General features: G+C 40.5%; 1 long non-coding RNA gene across 2 annotated transcripts in view; it reads right to left on the minus strand.

Moving 5' to 3' along the window:
- Positions 1-3843: 3843 nt before the first annotated feature.
- The window catches only part of LOC123380444, a 44692-nt gene continuing 26604 nt past the window's right edge, over positions 3844-21931 (minus strand). Inside the window, exons 3-5 of one of the 2 annotated variants that reach the window (XR_006586206.1) lie at positions 14740-14776; positions 4347-4480; positions 3844-4210 (exon numbers count right to left, since the gene is read on the minus strand). This is a non-coding gene — a long non-coding RNA (uncharacterized LOC123380444). The remainder of the gene's footprint in view (positions 4211-4346; positions 4481-14739; positions 14777-21931) is intronic. The other variant, XR_006586205.1, reaches the window with a different exon arrangement.

The raw sequence follows: 21931 nt of genomic DNA on the forward strand, positions 1-21931 counted from the left end.
CAGTCTTCAGGGTTTTTTTTTTCCCCCGTGGTATGTGTTTTCCCTTGGTGCTAGCAACTGGATTCCTCTGGGAATAGAAAGAGCTGCTGAGCGACTGCTCAGCACAAATCATTCTCTTACCCCAAAGGGGTTAGAAATGGCCCTTCTGAGAACAGACTTGGGCAGGCTTTTTACATATTGTGGCAGCCTGCACCAGTGCAGGAATGAGATGGCTTCTCCCTACCGCCGCTCTAACACAGCATGTATTTCGTCAGATTTATTAGCATTTGCCTAGCAATTGATTAACTTGGAAGAAACAGTCGTATTTAGTCTGAATGATCCTTCCATCTTAAGTATAAGAAGCATATCATTGTGGTTTTGCATTAACAAGGGTTGAGAAATAACAATCTTTTCTAACCCTTGCTTTTCACAGCACCAATCCCTAATTTGGCTTGGCATGTTGAGTGGCACTCCTTCATGTCCCTGTTGAAGTCACTGAGAAACTGCATCAGCAGTAATCTTGCAGCATAATCTGCTACTCAAATGTCCATAGTTCTTAAGGGAGCCCGCCTGAAATCTTGGCCGGAATCTTTGAACTCCAGTCCAGCCTCAAACCTGCATTTGTCTCACAAAGTCTCGGACCCTGCATGCTATCGTCCAACATTGGCAGTCTCTGCCTTGTGACAGGGACCCATAAAGGACCCTCCCAACCAAAAAAGATGAGGAAGCAAAGGAACGGGAAAAGGAAGGGATATTTTACAGTATCAGGATAAGTATCAGGATAAATCAATAACCTTACACACATATAACATACATGTAACGTGATAAAACATATCATAACATACATAACATATATATTACATATATAAGTATATATAAACATATGCCATCTAGCTAGCATAACCTAAAATATTTAGTTGCATTAACCATTCAACCTATAATTCTTATATGTTAGACATAGTATTTGCTTTGCTTGCTTCTGGCCAAGTTCCTTGCTCTCAGTATGCTTACACTTGAGTTGTAGTGACATAGGAGTATAACAAAGACCAGTTAGGAACACAACCAAGACCAGAATCATAAGGAACATTATCCAACTGTCCAGAGAGTAGGGCACATGATGAGCAATTTTTAATTTCTGGGAAATGAGAAATTACTGCACACGGAGATAGTCAGAAAAGCTTCATGGAAGAGGTTCAACTTTTGCTGAACCCTGAAGGACAGGAGGGGATCCAGAGAGGTGGGCAGGAGGAATTGGTAATGTCCAATGACATATATAAAGGGAGAGATTGAGAACAGAAATGCATAAACCGTGTTCCAGGGGTAGCGAGACTATTGGGCTACTTTTCTGTGACAGATAGCCAGATTTTCAAGGTCCTGGGCAAGATGCTAGGCAAGGGAGTCTGAATGTCACATTAAGGCAGCTGAGAGACATTGAGGATTTTTAATTCAGAAGTGACAAGATGAAGGTAGTGTTGAGGGCACCAATGGTGGCGGTGTGTGATCTGCTTTGAAACGGGCAGGCTGGGCAACACTGGGCAGTGGCTGAGAGGGCAGGACTTGCTGGTGGATCTGGGTTCCAGCCTCCGTCCCCTACTTTCAAGCACGCGCGAGTCACTTAACCCTTCTGAGCTCTAGGTTTGGATGGTGTTCTCTATTCTTTTCAGACATTCAGCAAAAACTGTTGAGAACCTTCTCTTCCAGGCACTGTTTTAGGCACCAGGGATATAGTGGTGAGCAAAACAAACAAATCCCCTACCCTGAGCTCCAATGCCCCAAGAAAGTAAGAGAATTGAGGATTAAATGAGGTAATATATATACAGTCCACGGCATACAGCAGATAATAAATGGTGACTAGAAAGTCCCCTGTAGGTATTTATATTCTATACTTATATTTTTATTTCATACTTAGGTTATGAAATAGAAAAAAATTCCAACAATGTGCTTTTCCAGAACCATTATTTTCCAGAGAATAAGCACAGGGAAACCTTTCAGGATGTGGATTCCATCCCATTGGCTCTTTCTCAGAGAAGCACCTGTCCCTCTGTTCCAGTTGGGCTGGACTTCAATAACTTGCACCTTTCCTGCCTGCATGAGTCAGACCCTGGTGATCCAGGAACCACTTCTCCCCAGATGCCTGGGCTCCAGAGTCAGCCATAGGTCTCTCCTTAGCCCAAAGCAAAAAGCCTTTTCTTCCTTTAGCCACTCCCATCACCTCATGCTTTCTACCTGATTAGATGATGAGAACTAGAATTATGTCCTCAACACTTCTGTGCACAGGTCCACTCTGCTCAAGCAAAATGTGGCCTTGAAGGAATTGTTCATGATCTGAGCACCTACATTTTTTGTCACCAGATGGCTGACCAAGAGAACAAACTATGTTTGGTGTCTTTAATATGCTCCCAAGCAATGCCAAGCAAAGCACTGAAATACATTTTATTTTTATTTATACATTAGCAACTCTGTAATCTTTACTTGGAAACTGCTGCCAGTCCGTTATTCACCAGTATTTACTGACTATCCATTACACGCAAAATGCTGTGCTAGATGTTAGGGCTGAAAGTCTGGAGCCAGCATCCATGCTCCTCCCTGTTATATATCAGAGGAAATCTCACTAGACTGGGAAGCAGAAAACAGGAGTTCCAGTCTTGGCTGTGGCATATGATCCTGAACAATGCATTTAAATTCAACGGGAAACCAGAACAACATAAAAACAGTTAACATTCATGGAGTTACTATATGTTTGGCAATGTGCTAAGTGCTTTACATATATTATTTTATCCTCAGAGCAACCCAGTGAATGTTGTTCATTTTATCACTATTCTCCTTTTTATGTAAGTGAAGTGAAGCTTGGAATGCCCCCCACCCCACTACCGCTGCTGGAAAAACCAAAGTTGAAGCTACATCTTACTCCGGAGCCCCGAGGCTTACCCTTCATTCCCCAGAGTTATTTATTATAAACACCTAATTGGGGTGCCTGGGTGGTTCAGTTCTTTAAGCACCCAACTTGGGCTCAGGTCACGGTCTCACGGTTTGCGGGTTCAAGCCCCGCCTCAGGCTCTGTGCTAACAGCTTGGAGCCTGCTTTGAGTTCTGTGTCTCCCTCTCTCTCTGCCCCTCCCCTACGTGTGCCTCTCACTTTCTCTCTCTCTCTTTCTCAAAAATACCTGAACATTAAAAAAAAATTATTGTAAACATCTAATTAGTATCTATTAAAGAGCACTCTGAGTTCTTAACAAATGTAGAGAATACTCTTTTTTCCACTGTTAAACCTTTGAAACAAAGAGTTGTATCTGATTCTTGTGTATACCTTGCTCATGCTTAGCATGAATGAGCAGGTGATCAAGCAGCATTTATTGGATAAAACATTTGTATACCTGTGCTACCTTATTCCCGGCCCTACTGCCACATCAAATTTATCTCCATGACCACGGAACTGTCCCAACTGTTGCTATTTACAGGATGGGGATTTGATACGATTTACGTATTGAAATGAAGTACCCTTAGCTCTAAACTTCTGTTTTTCGATCACTTCACAATTTTAAGTGCACATATGTATGTAAAAGACTAAACAGTCATCCTTGGGAATTTCTACCCTGTTAAACTGAGAATCCATCCTACAATATTGTCATGACTACGGTATGAAGACAGTGCAAAAATGCCAGGGGAGCACCAAGCAGACAGTGCTCATTCAGGGAGAATAAATAGAGAAAGGCATCCCAGAAAGGTTATTTTGGGGAGGATTTTGAAGGAAAGAAATGGCAGGTGGCTGTAAATGCCCTACCAGGATATGATACACCAACCCTCCCCTCTGGTTTTCTTCCCTCTTCCCTTGGTCTCCTAACATCATAAGACTAACAGTAAAATATTTCTTTTAAATAACATTTATTGTTTTTTTTCTATCTTGTTTGGGTGTTAAATAGTTATAAATTTGCAAGTGCAGAGTAGATGAGGCATTATGGCAGACACCTCTTCTACACCACTCGAGATCTGCCTGTGTGTTTTCCAGCTGCCACTCTGCACCAGCTCCCACGACTTCATGCAGACTGCCTCAGGCCAGAGACAAGACACTCCACCTGGTGTCCATGTGGGTGCAGCCCCGACGTACAGGAGAATGAACACTCTGTTGTGAATCTTTGTCCAACGGGAGATGGGTACCTGTGGATAAAGTCTCTTCTTTCCCATCTTCCTATGGATGATCTTGAGGGTCTGGTTATACAGCTTCCTGGACAGTACTGTGGGGATCAGCCCGATAATGCATTTGTGTGGGCTCTCCTTCCTTCTCTGCTTCTCTCTCCTTGTCCCCCTCCCCGCCCCCCCCAACTCTTGCTTCCTTGAATTGTGTTCCCAATAAATTAATAGCACATATACCCTCTGCCACAGGCTCCATTTCCTGAAGGACATAGGTTATGGCAAACATTGAAAGTGGAAGCTTAACATCTTAGCAATGAATATCCTTAAAATTAGGCCTTGAGTTTTGACTCATGGATAGCAAATGTCATAACCTGAAATATAAAGTAAAAAGGCATCAATTTATTTGTTGGACTAGCCTACACACTTAAAAATCACATTCTTCTTGGGGCGCCTGGGTGGCGCAGTCGGTTAGGCGTCCGACTTCAGCCAGGTCACGATCTCGCGGTCTGGGAGTTCGAGCCCCACATCAGGCTCTGGGCTGATGGCTCGGAGCCTGGAGCCTGTTTCAGATTCTGTGTCTCCCTCTCTCTCTCCCCCTCCCCCGTTCATGCTCTGTCTCTCTCTGTCCCAAAAATAAATAAACGTTTAAAAAAAAAAATTTTTTTTAAAAAATCACATTCTTCAAAAATATTTAATGAAAATGACCTGGGTTCATGTCCACAATATTAAAGATGAATAAAAATAATCCATTTATTCTCTGTGACCTAATTTTATGTAAAATGTGTATTTATGTACATGTAAGAGTGACATGAAAAAAACCCATTAAATGTTTTTGTTTTTAATGTTTATTTATTTTTGAGAGGGACAGAGACAGAATGCAAGTGGGTTCGGGGCAGAGAGAGAGGGAGACATAGAATCTGAAGCACGCTCCAGGCTCCGAGCTGTCAGCACAGAGCCCGACATGGGGTTCGAACTCATGAGCTGTGAGATCATGACCTGAGCTGAAGTCAGATGCTCAACTGACTGAGCCACCCAGGGGCCCCACCCACTAACATGTTAATTGTGATTATCTCCAGGTGGTGGTAGTATGGATGGTCTTTATTCTTTTTATATATCCTTCTGGAATTTTCCTAATTGTCTATGACCATACTTTACTTTTAAAGTTAAAGGAAAAAATTGCCAGTTATTAGAAGTGAACACAAAGAGTCATTTATTCCTTCTTTTAAATTTTTTTCTCCATAAAAGCAAAAGTGTGTTTCTGCCTGATGAAGCACAGTGGCATCCAGATCCTCACCTTTTTCACAGATCGAGAATTGGTATGTTTTATTCCGTAATTCAATTGCCAATAGAAGCCCAGAGATGTCTTCATACTTTGGGTCTGTGGGAGGTGCCACGGCAGTGAGGCTGAGCACACATTCACTTGGTGGGAGGATGACATTAATGACTATTATGATGGGGGAAGAACACTGAGTGAGTCCTAACAGCATAAAGCTGTTGTCAGAGCACAGAGGTAGACATGGCCCCAGAGCCTAGATTTAATCTCCATTTCTGTAAGGCATCCAGGCAGCCCTTAGCATCACCCTCAATGGGTGATGATTGATAAGGAGAAATAAGCACAGAGAGTTTTTTGTATCCTTAGCATCATAATTGCTTTATATACAGGAGCAGTAGGTGACTGCCTATCTAGGTTAGTGAGAAGATTATGGCTAGCCCCCAGTCTGTCAGACATGCCTGAAATTCCACCATTATTACCTCACTGTGATGGATTAAGTGATACCCACCACCAGGTTAGGCAGAGTCCCTCAGCATACTCCTGGGAAAATATTATACCATTATCAGTCCTTATCATTTAAATTAAATGTCATATTTTTACTTCTTTGACAACAAATTAACAACAGATTAAGAGGACAAGGAGTAAAGAAAGGACAGAATTTGACATCAAACACTCTACAAAAGCAAGTTACTGCCTAGTATAAAGGAAGTTAAAATGGATATGTACCAGCTACCAAAATAAGGATTTAATATCTATCCACCTACCTACCTATCTCTCTGTCTATCCATCTACCTAATCTCCATTCATCAAACATGACTTCGGGTCTATTTGACTGCAGAGTCCATATGGTAAATCACCCCTGATTCTTCACCTTTTCTCTATTTGTTTCCTTTGCCATGTGACTTTACAGTTGTCCCCTCTAAGCTTTGAGCTCAGCTATAAGTCTTACTTAGACCAATGGTATATGAATAGAAGTGAAGCCCCTGCTTATTTCCATTTGTTCCACACCATTGTCAGGAGAAGAGCAAGTCCCAACTGGCCCACTGATCCAAGGAAGATGGGAGATACTTGAAACAGCTTCCCCAAATAAATGCAGACTAGATCAGCTGACCCCCAGGAGAGCTCCAGATGCATAATCAATAATTAATGATTCCTATTTTATGTTTGTTTTTTAGAAAGCTCCATTTTTTGTTTTTGTTTTAAAATGTTTATTTATTTTTAATTAAAAATATTTATTTATTTTTGAGAAAGAGAAAGAAAGCCCAAGTGAGGGAGGGGCAGAGAGGGGGAGACAGAATTCCAAGCAGGCTCTGTGCTGTCAGCTTGAACTCATGAACCATGAGATCATGACCTGAGCTGAAATCAAGAGTCAGATGCTCAACCGAATGAGCCAACCAGGTGCCCCTAATGATTCCTATTTTAAACCACCAAGTTTGGAGTGATCAATTACATAGCTGAGTGACGCAATGCTCTTTGAGTTTCTATACTCTAAGATCATTGTATCATAGCTCAAATAAGTTTGAGCATCTTGTTTACAGGAACTATTTTTTCTCCAGAAAAATATTTAGCACATGGTCTGTGACTGGTAATGTTTACCGAATGAATGATTCTCAACCTCCCTTTCCAGTCTTAAATCTATGTTATAGGTTAAACTGGATACCCCCGCAAAAGATATGTTGAAGTCCTAACCAACCCCCTAGTACTTCAGAACATAAACTTATTCAGAAACAGGGTCTTTGCAATAGTGATCAAGTTAAAATAAAATCATTAGGGTAGATTGTAACCCAGTATGACTGACGTCCTAATAAAAAGGGGGAGTTTGGACACAGAGACAGACACACACAGAGGGAAATGATCTGAAGACACAACAAGGAAGGTGGCCATGTCACCGGGCTGAAGAAACTACAAGTTAAGGAACACCAAAGGTTACCTGCAACCATCAAAAGCTAGGAAGATGCAAGGAGAGATCCTCCCTAGAGACTATACAGGGTGTAGCCCTGGCAACCCCTCGATTTTAGACTTCTAGCCTTCAGAGCTGTGAGACAGTGCATTTCTGCTATGTGGGCCGCCCCAGTGTTTGGTGCTCGGTTACAAGAGTCATTAGAAACCAATCCTTTGCTCTGCTCTGCTCCTCTGCTCTGCTCCTCTGCTCTGCTCCTCACTCTCTACCTCAGCCATGCCACTCCCATGCCCGTTTACTCCTCTCTCCCCTTATTTATACAACTCCTCTGTTTGGAATTCTCTCCTTTCCCTTCCTCAGTGATTTAACTTCTTATTCAACCTTCCAACCTCAATAGAAATCTCGCCTCCTCTGAGAAGCCTGATCCAAATACCATAGGGAGAGTGCATTTCTCACTCTACCGTGTTCTCATCTTCCCTGTTTCATGGCCCTCCTAAGGTATTTGTCACATTGTAGTTGATTACCTGTTTGGACACCTCTCTCCCACCCCCACCGCCAAGGCTGTAAACTTCTGGAGGACAGGAACTGTGTATTATTTATTTGTCCTTACATCTTCCTTTTCTGCTATGGTTTCTGGCTGGTATAGGCCTTTGGTAAATATCTGTTGACTGACCATAGAGGCTTAAAGGATGAGGCTTTTCTTTGAGAATAAAAACCTGAGGGGTGGCCAGCAGGACACCCGAATGGTGGCAAGAGAGCACTGCTATTGTGGGGAGAGAGCATTTCACAGGGCTGGTGAAATGGACCATCAGGAGGAGATAGAGTGGCTACTTAAGCTCTTTCGCAGAGTCCAACTGTCCCCATGGCAAAGATGTGAGTTAAAGTGCACTTCTGGGTCTAGTCCACACACTGAGCATCTGCTCTTTGTCTCTGGAAGTTCAAGGAACTTGAAAGGAAAAGAACAAAGAGAGCTGAAAGCCTCCTTCTAGCGGCCCCACTCTGAGCCCTCATACCGGAAAAGGAAGATCTCGTGGGGTCTTTGAAGTCGAGAAGATGTGGGTTGGGATTTCCTTCGTACCGCTTGTTTACTGTGTGACCTTGGGCAAGTTCTCTCACCTCTCTGAGCCTGTGGTTCCTCATTTATTAAGACGGAGACGACGCTTCCCGTTTCCTAAGGCTGTGGTAAAGATCAAATGATCTCGGGCACAACCCGAGAAAGAGTGGTGTGTGCTAGACATGCCTAACAGCCGGCTCCCCTGCTTTAGGCCCAATCAACTAACAATTCGACCCACAACGGGAATGTTGCCTCTCCTGCAACACAAGCAAGTGGTTACAACAGTCTGATCTTCAGATCAGACTGGCTTATTCTGCGGGAATCACGGTAAAATATATGAAAGTGATTAAAGGGCAGGAAAAAAAAATGGTACAAAGCCTACAACTCTGAAGAATTTATGTCAAGTTCAACCCTTTATATGGTTTTACAGATGAAAACCTCACAGAAATCAGGGTGAAAATGACAGTGGACAGACCCTTAACTCAAGCAATAAAAGGGGTCTCTTTTTGTAATGATAGAAGTATAATAGCTCTTGGTTAAATTTATCAGGGTTCACAGCTTTTTAACTGTTGGATAAAAATCACAGTATGGTACCTGGATTCAGGAAGGAATATAAATAATATATTTATAGATGCCAACAATTTTGTGGCCTCATTTCATACCTGTCACCTCCCATTAGGAAATACATCTTTCTGTGAGTATTCAAACACACTAATCTTTCTCTCGTCTTTAGAACTATTTCAATTTCCATTATTAAAGCCGGTTCAGAGGCAAATTCTTGTTCTTGAAAATTGCAGTTCATGAAAACCCCCTTCAAACTGAGCAAGATTATTTCCACGGTGTCTGGTTCCTCCATGTATGCATTTATTTTTATTTATTGGAAGAGGGTTCTGGCAGCCAAACATAGGTTTAGCAACAGGTTGGCAGGTACGCCAGGTGCTCGACATGGCTGTCCTTACAGCCTTGGGTCAGCCTCTGCTCAGAACATCCCAAAGACACCTCATAGATGGGGATTCCTCGCAGGCTCAAAGAGGGAGTAGAGACAAATACAGAGCTTTGCCTTATGGTGAATACAAATATATTTAAAATATATTTACCCCAGGAGGATTAAGTTTTACTATGTGTAAAAAAGAGAATGTGAGTTTTAGTGCCTTTCCTAACCAAGTTCTCCTATTAAATTCTTTAAGTTACATATGAGAAAAATAAAATTAGAGAAAAGCAATATAAATAACCGAATTGTAGAGCACGTGTAATAAACACCTCTAAATCAGAAGGGCTCATAAAAAGAATATTTTGAACCTTTTACTAATAATATTAATATAAAAACACTTAAAAATTAATATACCCTCTGCTGCCCTTTTTCCCTCCAGGAAGCTGAGAATGCTTTGCAGGTACTCTCAGCCACTCTTTAACATGCGCTATGGGGTTGTGGACGGCACAAACTTTCTCCCCCTGATTTGCGTATGGGTAGACCAGACCACAGAGAGGTTAGGGAAGTCTCCAGATTGTTAATCCCCATATTACAGGGTTAGGGTTATACTTTTTCAAATTCTTTTACACAGTACATGTCACTTTATTCTAGCCCAGAAGATCTGGCTTTAACCTTCCCACACAGCCTTCTCCCATTTCCAGAGCCAGGAGGCTTCCTTTATAAGTCTGGTATTCACGCCTCTCTTCCAATTATGAAGTCACTTGACTCCTCTCCCAAAATCTGCCCTCAGGCAGAAGCCAGCTCAGATTAGGAAGGTTTTGTGCAATCTTTTTCCTCCCACAAACTCCTGTCTAACAATCAGACATTCCTCAGAGTACTAACTCAGATAGTATAAAGCTAGCTGAAAAATACAAAAACCAAAGGCAAGAGTCAGAGCCACTACTTCTAAGCCTCAAGACAGTGTTGTAAGATAGGCATTATTTTCTCCTTGAAGGGAATCCTGCATGTCTGCGTTGATGCATCAATCATTTGTGGAGAATTGTGCTCATTACTAGGAAGACAAAGATAAGAGAACTTATGTCAATATAATGTTGTAATTTGTGCACTTAAATACTACCTTCTCCCCCAGATAGGAATAAAAAAAAAAAAACCCACATATAATGAGAAATTTTTAAAGAGATTTTTGTGCTTGAAAACAAGGTAAGTCCATAGTCACAAATGAAATAAGCAAAATAAATGAAAGGTAAGCGGAGAGGGTGTCCTGTTGGCCTCCCAGCCTCTGCCTATTTCAGAAATAGGCAGAGTCAGCCAGGAATCCAGTTTATGCAGGAAGCTGGACTGAAAATGTTTCTCAGAGAAGTGGAGACCTAAGCCAGGCTCAGTGCTTTTTTTTTTTTTTTTTTAAGTTTACTTATTTATTTTGAGAGAAAGCAGCCTGAGAGGGCGAGAGGCAGAGAGAGAGATAGGGAGAGAGAGAATTAGAAGAAGTCTCCGCCCACTATCAGCATGGAGCCCAAAGCAGGGTTCAAACTCATAAATTGTGCGATCATGACTTGATCTGAAATCAAGAGTCTGCCACTTAACTGACTGAGTGGCTCAGGTGCCCCCAAGCTCACTGCTTAAAACTAGTGGCAGAGGTGCCTCTGCCACTGGTGAAATAATGTTGAAAAAGTATGTCATCTGTCTTCTAGGATGGAGTTTATATGTAGCTACACAGCTATGGAAGCTGGAAGACATCGTTGCAGCCTCAGGACCAAGAAGGGAGTCAAGCTGGCTACCAGTCCTGCCAAAGGGTTGGCAGAAAGCAAATTCAAAGGTTTGACAGGGTAGGGTAGGAAGAGAAGGGAGAAGGAACAAGAAAGGGAGAAGAATGAGAGGGAGAAAGAGAGGGAGAAAGAGAGGGAGAAAGAGAGGGAGAGAGTAACAGAAACATCTCTACTGAGATTAAGCTGCAACCCCAAATCTAAAATACACTTAAAACAAACAAAACAATTAACAAGGACATCCAAAAGTTTACAAATGGAGGAGGGATTTACCACAGGATAAATAGGAATAAGAATTTGAATAAAGAATTTGAATAAAGATTATATAATAAGTGTGCTCATGGTTTTTAAAGGAGAAAATGAAAAAAAAATCCCTATTATGAAGAAAAGATCAGGATGATATTTTTTTTTAAAAAATTAATGTTTATATTTGGGGGAGAGAGAGAGAGAGAGCACAAGCTGGGGAGGGGCAAAGAGAGGGAGACACAGAATCTGAACGAGGCTCCAGGCTCTGAGCTGTCAGCACAGAGCCCAATGCGGGTCTCGAACCCACAAACCGTGAGATCATGACCTAAGCTGAAGTTGGACACTTAACCGACTGAGCCACCCAGGCACCGCCAGGATGATATTTTTAAAGCACAGTAGAAATAAAACAAAACTAAGTGGATATGAAAATAATTTACAGAAAATACCATACTTTATAGTAAAATAGTAAGGCATTCTTTTAAACATATGGAATAGAAAAAGGTGCCACTGTCATGAATTCTCTTTGATATTTTAACGGAGACAGTAGCCAGTGAAATGAGATTAAACAAATATTGAAATTAAAAGCTTCCTTTTAAAATTCAAAGGCAATATTTAAAAAGTGAAAAGACAAATCATGAACTGGGAGGAAGTATGAGCAACAAATCCACAAAGGTCTAAAACTGACACTATTAAAGGAACTTGTACAAATAAGCAAGAAAACTGCAACAAATCAACAGAACATAAACAAAAGTCATAATAGGCTTCACAGAAGAAGAAACCTATGAGGGACATGTATACAAAGAGATGTCAACATTAGCAGTAATTCAGGAAAATGAAAAATATGTGATTTCAGACCTATCGTATTAGTAATAATTAAAATGGCTTATGATACGAAGTGTGGGTGAGGATATAGATCACTGGAAATTCTAATACACTAAGAGATACTTCAATTCTAAGGTATACCCCTTAGAAAAACTCCTGCACATGTTCACTAGGTGGCTTATACAATAATACTTACAGCAGCACTGTTTGCAATAGCATATGACCAAACGTACATTGATGGGAAAATGAATAAATTGTGATATATTTACATAATGAAATATTATACAGCAGCGAGAATGAATAAACTAAAGATACACTCATCAATGTGAATACATGTCACAAATAATTATATTAAGTAAAAAAAAAAAGCAAGATACAGAAGACTACTACACAGGGTATACCATTTGTATGCATTTTTGAAATGTGCAAAACTATTTTAGGGATATATAAATCTACAGTAAAATTGTAAAGAAAAACCAAGAACTTATACATACAAAATTCATAATATGAGTTAACTTCTTGTGGGAGATGCAATAAAACTGGAAAATATTGTAATAGAAGGTTTTAAAGGTTTATGACTTATTTTTTAATTAATTAAGTAGTTAATTAATTAGTTATTTTTGTTTGAAAGACAGGGACAGAGTACAGGCAGGGGAAAGGGGCAGAGCTGGGGAAGAGAGAATGTTAAGCAGGCTCCGTGCTCAGTACAGAGCCTGATGCAGGACTGAATCTCATGACCCTGGGATCACGACCTGAGCCAAAATCAAGAGTTGGATGCTTAACCCACTGAACCATCCAGCCACCCCTATTTCTTATATTTTGAAGCAGATTATTTAATACATGAGTACCAATATATTATAAATTATGTACCATAGTAATATTCATTTGTATGTATGACATTCATAATAAAAATAAGTGAATGAAAGAAAACATGTAAGGAAGATAGAGGATAGATCACAAAGCTCCAAACTGTGTCTAATGGAGGGTTGGTGGCTGGCTCAGTCAGAGGAGCAGGTGACTTTCAATCTCAGGGTTGTGAGTTTAAGCCCCACATAGGGTGTAGAGATTACTTAAAAATTAAATCTTTAACAAAAATATGCCTAATAGAAATTGCAGAAGAGACTAAAGAGAATGGAAGGAAATTGTCTATGTTCTGTAACTCCAGGTAATCAATTCCTGTTGTGTAATGGAATGGAGCCAGAGAGGAAAGGAGACCCTGGGGGTGTGCCTTACAGGCAATATTTGGAAAGATGATGGGGAGAAATTTCCTGTGTCAGAAAAATTACAGGAGTCCTCAGATTTGAAGTATACTTTGAATGACGACAAGGATGAATAAAAATTAAAATATGCACCTCAGCACAATTTTAAGGATGAGGAGAATATCTGTAAAGCTATCCAAGAAGAAGACAGATTACCTAGAAGGAACAATAACCAAATTGAAAAAATACTTTTCATCAGCTAAATTATTTGCCAAAAGTCTAATGGAACATTAACCCAAAGTTCTAAAGGAAAATAACTATCTACCCTGATTTATATACCCAGATAAACTACCACTTCAGAATAAAAGCAAAAAAGAGATACATCTGAATATAAAAAGACTCTGAGTTTATTACTCTCAGACTTTCATCAAAACGACATCCCAGAAAGAAGAAAAATGAAACTAGAAGGAAGAAATGAAAAGCCAGAAACACTGACAAACACAGAAATTGATAAACTGTTGGGAAATTTAGAGGTTATAATATAACTGAATTTTTTTTTTACATTGAAATGAAAACTCTAGGTAACTACAATAAGAAGGGGGAGCAGTGCCAAGATGAGAGAAGATCTTCAGTATATAGTTAAAACAGAAAACATACTGAGGTCCCCAAGTTGGCTGGGAGAAAGAAATAGTAAGACATTCTTAGAAGTATTTAGAAACACATGCTAAAATTTTGAGGGTAGACAGTAAAGAATAAAAGTCTAATAAAAGAAAAAAGAAAAAAAGTCTTCTACACTATCCATAACAACAGGAGAATTTTAAAAAGGATGTAGAAAAAGTATCACTTCAAACGGAAGGCAGAATGCTAAACAACAAGAACAACAAAGGAAAAATACAGTAAGTGAAAATTATCAAAACCAGAAGATGATAGGAACAGTTTCAATCGTATCAGGAATCACCGTAAATATAAATGTATAATGTTCCACCTGCCTACTGCAAATGAGAAATTTATTATATCCAAAAATGGATTCCTGATCTTCACTGCACCTTCCTACTCCCACTCTAAACCTATACCTAAGGTGTTCTTCAGCTTATTTATGGCAACTCCATCCTTCCAGTTGCTCGATCCAAACCTTAAAATCATCTTTGATTCCTTCTTATATCCCATATTCCATATCCAATGCATTAGCAAATCCTTTGGGCTCTATGTTAAAAATATTTCCAATATGTGATTACTTCTCATCCTCTTCATTGTTACCACCTTGGGAAAAGCTACCATCATTTGTTGCTGGATTATTTCAATGGTTTCCCAATTGGTTTCCTGCTTCCAAATTAGACATCCTTCCTCCCTCACTGCCCTTAGTCTCTTAGGCTCTTTTCCCCTTAGACTTTCTTACAAAGCCAGGCATAAGAATCCTTTAAAATGTAACTCAGATCACATACCTTCTGTGTGGAAAGCCTCCAATGGTCATCTTCTCACCTGGAATAAAACTTAAAGTTTCTAAAATGGCCCAACTGGCCCTACAGGATCTGACCCTAGTGATGTCCTTGATCTCATCCACTGTTCTCCCTCTTCTTCACTGTATTAGTTTCCTATTGCTGCTCTAGCAAATTACCACAAACTTAGTGGCTTCAGCAGTACAAATTATTTTATAGTTCTGGGCATCTGAGGTCTCTCTGAGCAGAGCCAACATCCTTCTAGAGGCTCTAGAATCCATTCTTCACCTTTTTGAGCTTCTGAGGCTGCCCATGTATCTTAAATCATGTCCCTCCACAGCTCCTTCTTGACTTTCCCGCCTCCCTCTTTCCCTTTCAAGGACGCTTATTATTACATTGGACCCACTCAGCTAATCCAGGATAATTTCCCAATATCAAAATACTTAATCACATCTGCAAAACCACTTTTGCTGTGTAAGTTAACATAGTTACAAATTCCTGGGATTAGAATGTGGACGTCTTTTTTTTTTTTAACTTTTATTTATTTTTGAGACAGAGAGAGACAGAGCATGAATGGGGAAGGGGCAGAGAGAGAGGGAGACACAGAATCGGAAGCAGGCTCCAGGCTCTGAGCCATCAGCCCAGAGCGACGTGGGGCTCGAACTCACGGACCGCGAGATCGTGACCTGAGCTGAAGTCGGACGCTTAACCGACTGAGCCACCCAGGCGCCCCAAGAATGTGGACGTCTTTAGGGGTTCATGATTCTGTCTTCCACACTCACCATGCTGCAACCATGTGGACTTTTTATTCTTCCTCAGACATTCTGGTCATGCTCCTGCCTCGTCACTTTTGGCTATTCCTTCTACTCAGAATGCTTTCCTGTGAAATATCCTGTGACTCTCTCACTCAACTCGTTCCTAGTCTTTGTTCAAATGTTCCTTGTCTGCAAGGCCTTCCTTACCTATCTTACTTAAAATTATACGTCCATAATATTCTAAAATCCCTATTTTCCTGATTTTTCCCCCTATAGCATTTGTCACCTTTGAACATAATATAGTTAATTACCTATTAAATGTGTTGTTTGTCTCTCCCCACTAAGGGCAGGAATGTTTGTCTGCTTTATTCACTGGTGTATCCTCGGTGCCTAGAACAACACCTTGTCCCTGCTTGGTTCTGAATAATTATTTGTTGAATAAGTGAATAAATGAGTAGATGTATGGATAGATGGATGGAAGATTGGATGGATGGATACACACACACACACACACACATATATAATATGTAAGACATTATATACATTATATAATATATGTAAGGCATTATAACACACACACACACACACAGATGAGGCAGAATAAAATCATTAAGAATAAAATGGGTTCAAGGGTGCCTTGGTGGCTCAGTCAGTTAAGCGTCCAACTCTTGATTTCAGCTCAGGTCATGATCTCATGGTTCATGGGATACAGCCCCACACTGGGCTCTGTGCTGGTGGTATGGAGCCTGCTTGGGATTCTCTCTCTCCTTCACTCTCTGCTCCTCCCCTGCTTGTTCACTCTCACTCTCTCAAAATAAATAAATAAACATTACAAAAAAAAAAAAGAATAAAATGGGATTGGAAGGCCTCATAACTGGGTTCAAATTCCAAATCTATCACTTGCTAGCAGTGTGACCTTAGCTGAGTTAATTAACTTTTCAAAACCTCACATTCTTCATCTGTAAATTGGGAGTCATAACAATATCCAAGTGGTAGTTTTCTTGTACAGATTAACTAATAAGGGTAACAGAATTTGGCTATTTATGATTATCATAATAACTCTGATTGAATTGAAGAAAACACAGCTCTTGCCCTCTAGGACCTTGTCCAGAGCAGTGGTCTTCTGAAGGTGGAGGCAGGTGCTTATTATTATTATTATTTAATGTTTATTTATTTTTGAAAGAGAGAGAGGAGGGGGGGAAGGGGAAAAGAGACAGGGGTCAGAGGATCTGAAGCAGGCTCTGCACTGACAGGACAGAACCCAGTGCCAGGCTTGAACTCATGAACCATGAGATTATGACCTAAACTGAAGTCAGACACTTAACCCACTGAGCCACCAGGTGCCCTGTTTATTGTTATTTTTTGTCTAAAGAAGGACATGCATTAGGTTGTCCCAGTTGCTGTGTGGACTCTTCCTGGGCCCTCAGTCTGTTCCATGGATAGGTGGGAGTGTGCTGTGGGAAGAGTAGTAGTTCTACACCTGTAAGGAGCCAGGAGAGGTTCTTTCCTTACTTATTTACTATTGCTTCCATTTACTGTGTCAAATGGGTATTGCCAAGTGGATTTATGACTGGATTAAAAAGATCCCTTCAAAGAAAGAATGGATTGAAGACAGCACTAATAACACAAACATAAGCAAAGAGTAAAAAATGGCAAGGCAGACATTTTTTCTTGTCAGCCACATTAGGAGCTAAAAATAATGCCAAACTATTCTGATGTGTTGAGAAGCCACGTAAAAATACAATACCAAGATGACTATTTGAAATATTGATTTATTTCCACTCTCTTAATGATGAACTTTGCCCCAAGTATAAATTGTGTCCTAAACTATTAGCAAATTGGTAGTCTGAAGACATTATAATTACCAAAATATTGAACACATCATTAAAATTTTTCTCATATTAAAGTTTGTATTTTCTGTATCAATTTACAATATGCATTAAACATCAGAAAGACAATACTGCAAATGATTTATAAATACATAAATATAAATACAATACATATATATGTACATATATATAAATACAACATATGTACATATATTGGTAGAACACATTTGATCTACATCAAAACATGGTTTACTGATAAGATGCTGGTACCAAATAAATGTGGACATCATGCAAGGGAGGAGATGCTTACAGTGCATTTTGATGGGGCACCTGACAGAGGTGAGCATAGACGCATACAGAGCTTCTTTGAGGTGGAGACAATCTAGCCTAGAGGAAATCAGGGCTGAAGGCTGAAGGGCAGTAGTCCTTAGCTAAGCATGGAGTGTGTGGGAGGGCATTCCAGGGAGAAGGAGCGAAGACAAAGAGGACATGGCAGACTCAGAGAACTGTAGGTGGTATAGGAAGTTAATGGTGACTCAGAAAGGGTGAATGAAATCCAAGTCCACAGCACAAACCAGAGATTTTAACTCAGGCCTTCTGATATCAAATTTCCAGTATTTCCCTTGGGAAGTCACAAGATGCCCAGGTTAAACAAAGAGATAAAAGAAACACACACACACACACACACACACACACACACACACACACACACACACACCCCAACGTGGGCTTTGGAATCAGACAGACTGAGGTTGGGATCCAAACAAAGTCATTTGTTCTGTGACCTTGATTAAGATGCTTCTCTTTTATAACCATGGGTCCTTAATCTGCAAATGATAATAACAACTATCAGATAGGATCATTTGAGGTTCACCCTAGTTGGCCTGCTGTACTTAGCACAGCAGCTGGCCTATGACAAATGCTGTAAGGTAAGGATTTTCTAGGAAAGATTAGTTGAGGGGCAGCATTCGTCCAGAGCCACCATGGGCAGCCTGCTAACAGCATTGCAAGTGAGGATACATTTTGTTTGCATATTCTTCACTGAAACTTGAATGGCAATAGAAAGAAGGCTTCAGTACAGTGAGGCAGCAGATGAAGAAAATGAGAGGCAAGGAAGAGACCTTTAGAATGAGTCCTCTTGAAATGGGACAAAACTGATGTAGGTGAGAGATGTTTAAAGAAACTCCCAGCGGAAAGCGCTTTTGAAAGGAGAATTCTGAGCAGGGGAAAAGGAATGGCCCTTCCCTTTGGAAGAACTACCTAGCGTAAACCACTGCCATGCTCTATGGTCAGGGCTTGCATGGAGCTGAGGAAAGGGACAGGCAAAGTTTTCCCCTGGTTTACTCCAGTTGTGCCTTCAGCAATGCTCCGAGTCAGGCAAGGAAGCACAACAAGTAGAATCTTAGACAAAGCAATGTCTGGAAGAATTTCAATTACCAAGCAATGAAAGAGGAACAAAGGAGAAATAGAGGTATGTGTATGTAGGGGGGTAGTGTATACACGTACATAGCACGTGTACATGTTTAGAGGGGAAGATGTTTTATTTTTATATTTTGAAGAATTCATTAAAAGAGAATTCACTCATTTTATCTCAGGAAAACCCAAACCAAGAGAATGACATTATAGAAATCAGAATAGGAGGCAGTTTTCAACTTCATGGGAAACCCAGAGCATATTGTAACTCATTCACAGCATCTGTCAGTTTCCTTGCATCACTGCTTTTTTTATATGTCTTGACCATGGTGTTGGTAGCTCTAGAGGACTGAAGGATACAGGGGTTATGCGCTGGCCTGGATTTGCTTTAAATCCTTGTATGCAACATTCAGGCTCTCTTCCCCCTACTAGCATATCTGGTGACACAGCCTAGCAATTAGACTGCGGCAGCTCTCGTCACAGCTGTGGAGTGGGCACATTTCAAGGCAGTACTCCATCTCTTCCAGGCAGCGACAGGGCTAGACTTGGTCTCTTCCCAGTGCTGCTCTCACTGCAGGAACACCCATCTTCTTTGCTGGGGGAAAGAAGGCTGCTCCAGCCACTGGGTAATTTTCACTTTCATGGAGATTGTTTATCATCATGTGATGTGATGGACAGTTAAGCATAATTCGGTGTGGGGCAAGCAACTTCTCTGAATCCAGAATATCTCATCTACCAGTGAAAAGATATTATTCATTTCAAAAGTTGCTGCAAAGATTGAAGAAGACTGAAGTACCAGGCACAGTGCCTGGCATATCCTACCAATACAACAAATGATAATTTCTTCATTTAATTAAAAGTTACTGAATTCCCTGGCAAGGCTTTCTTTGCATGGAGGAAGAGGACTCTAGACCTGAACTATTCTCACTGCTAGTGATCCCATAGATAAGAAAACAATCTCCCTTAGCATCAATCTTCAGACAACACAGATCAGCTCTGTTTGGGTCACATGTCCACCCTCAGACCATGACAGCATCCAGAGTGATGGGACAGTTCAACAGCCGATGCCACTTGACCCTTTGCAAGTGGGAACGGTAGACAGATAAAAATAGCAACAATGCAGATGTGGCCATTACTTGAGTATAAATGACATAAAGTGGTGGAGAGCTGAGAGAGATTCACAATGGAAGCTTTGCAATGCCACAGAGTCCTGACATCTCAGTGTGTCAGGTTCTTCTCATTTCATTCCACAATTCTAAAACAATTTGCCATTTGTTCTAAAATTACACCAAGTAAAAACAGTATTATATAGAGTTAAGAAGAATGAATAAACAAAATAAGGGAAAGAAAATTATCAAAAATAACATTCTCTAGGTGGCCATTACACAAGAACCTGAGAAACAATCAGGTGCATACTATAGAGCTTTAGAAAAATCTAACTGCACAAAATCCTGGAAGATCTGCTACCTGGATACCACTAGTGAACTCAAATGCTGTCTCTTTTTTTTTTTTAATTTTTTTTTAACGTTTATTTATTTTTGAGACAGAGAGAGACAGCATGAATGGGGGAGGGTCAGGGAGAGAGGGAGACACAGAATCTGAAACAGGCTCCAGGCTCTAAGCCATCAGCACAGAGCCTGACGTGGGGCTTGAACTCGCGAACCATGAGATCATGACCTGAGCCGAAGTTGGATGCTTAACAGACTGAGCCACCCAGGCGCCCCTCTCTCTCTTTTTTTAAATTTAGAAATAGAGAGAGCAAGGAAGGGTGGGGGAGGGTGGAAAGAGAGAGAGGGAGAGAGAGACAGAGAGTGAGGAAATCCCAAGCAGGCACCATGCTCAGCACAGAGCCCCATGAGGGGCTTGATCCCACGACCCTGGGATGATGACCTGAGCCAAAATCAAGAGTCAGCTGCTCAACTGACTGAGCCACCCAGGGGCCCCTCAATATCTATTTCTAATTTCTATGAGGTGCCCAGTGAATCCTGGAGAAGTCTAGATGAAGTAACAAGAAAGAGGTCAGGGGCACCTGGGTGGTTCAGTCAGTTAAGCATCTGATTTCAGCTCAGGTCATGATCTCATAGTTCATGGGTTTGAGCCCCACGTCAGGCTCTGTCGTGACAGCTCAGAGCCTGGATCCTGCTTCAGATTCTGTGTCTCCCTCTCTCTCTACCCCTCCCCCACCCTCACTCTGTCTCTCTCTCTCTCTCTCAAAAATAAATAATAAACATTAAAAAAATTAAAAAAAAAAAAAGAAAGAAGTCAGATAAGAGAACACAGCTAGAGAAGATGGCCTGACATAAAGTTATGAGATGGATAGTAAAAATGTACTTTGGGAAAACATCAGGCAGCATACAGCTGACATCAAATTTTCATAGCCAACATGTATACTACTACTACTACTATTCCTAATAATAATAATAATGATAATAATAATAATAATAATATAGCAACATCTCTATAGTGTGTATTGTGTGCCTATACTAAGCACTCCATATATCACTTAATAGTTACAAGAGTCCTATGGAGGTAAGGATGTGCTACTGATCTCATTTTGACACCAGTTAGAGGTAACAAAAATAATGAGAGGGTAAAAGGCCACTTATTAAAAGAAATAACAGTTTCCCTGGTGAGTTGTAACCTTCCTTTACCTATAGGAATGTCAATTTGACACTATCTTCATCTAGAAAATGCAATTATTTTAAAACATTGCCACAAATTTATTTTCTGTAAAAATTGTATATGAGAAATCAAGTGTCATTACGCTAGGAGAGCTCTTCCGGATTTCTCAGAGCAGTGATAGGACCCACATCCCCTGGTGTCACTTCTGGAGATTTTGCTTGTTAATTTTGGCCTTGTGAAATGAGCAAATTTGTAGCTTTGTTGCCATAGAGTACAAAGCATTTGATTTATAAGGTTGCCACGTTAGGACATAAGGCACTTTCTATAATTAACACTCTCATTAGAATACATTTCTTACTTTCAAAGTTAATGGCAGAGATGACACTTGGGAGAATTAGTGAAGGATTGTCCAGAGACAGATCATAGATATTTCAAAGCATCAGGTTTGATAAAGAATGTCAACTGTGCACAAGGAAACATAATAGATTTAAGTACACTTTAGCTTTACCTCTAGTTATTTCTATAATGTAGAGTGTTCTTTGCTCCATATGTCATTCTTTTAAGAAGTTATGGTACGAA

This window comes from Felis catus, chromosome D1 (assembly GCF_018350175.1).
Source record: "Felis catus isolate Fca126 chromosome D1, F.catus_Fca126_mat1.0, whole genome shotgun sequence".
In the NCBI taxonomy this organism is placed as follows: Eukaryota; Metazoa; Chordata; class Mammalia; order Carnivora; family Felidae; genus Felis; species Felis catus.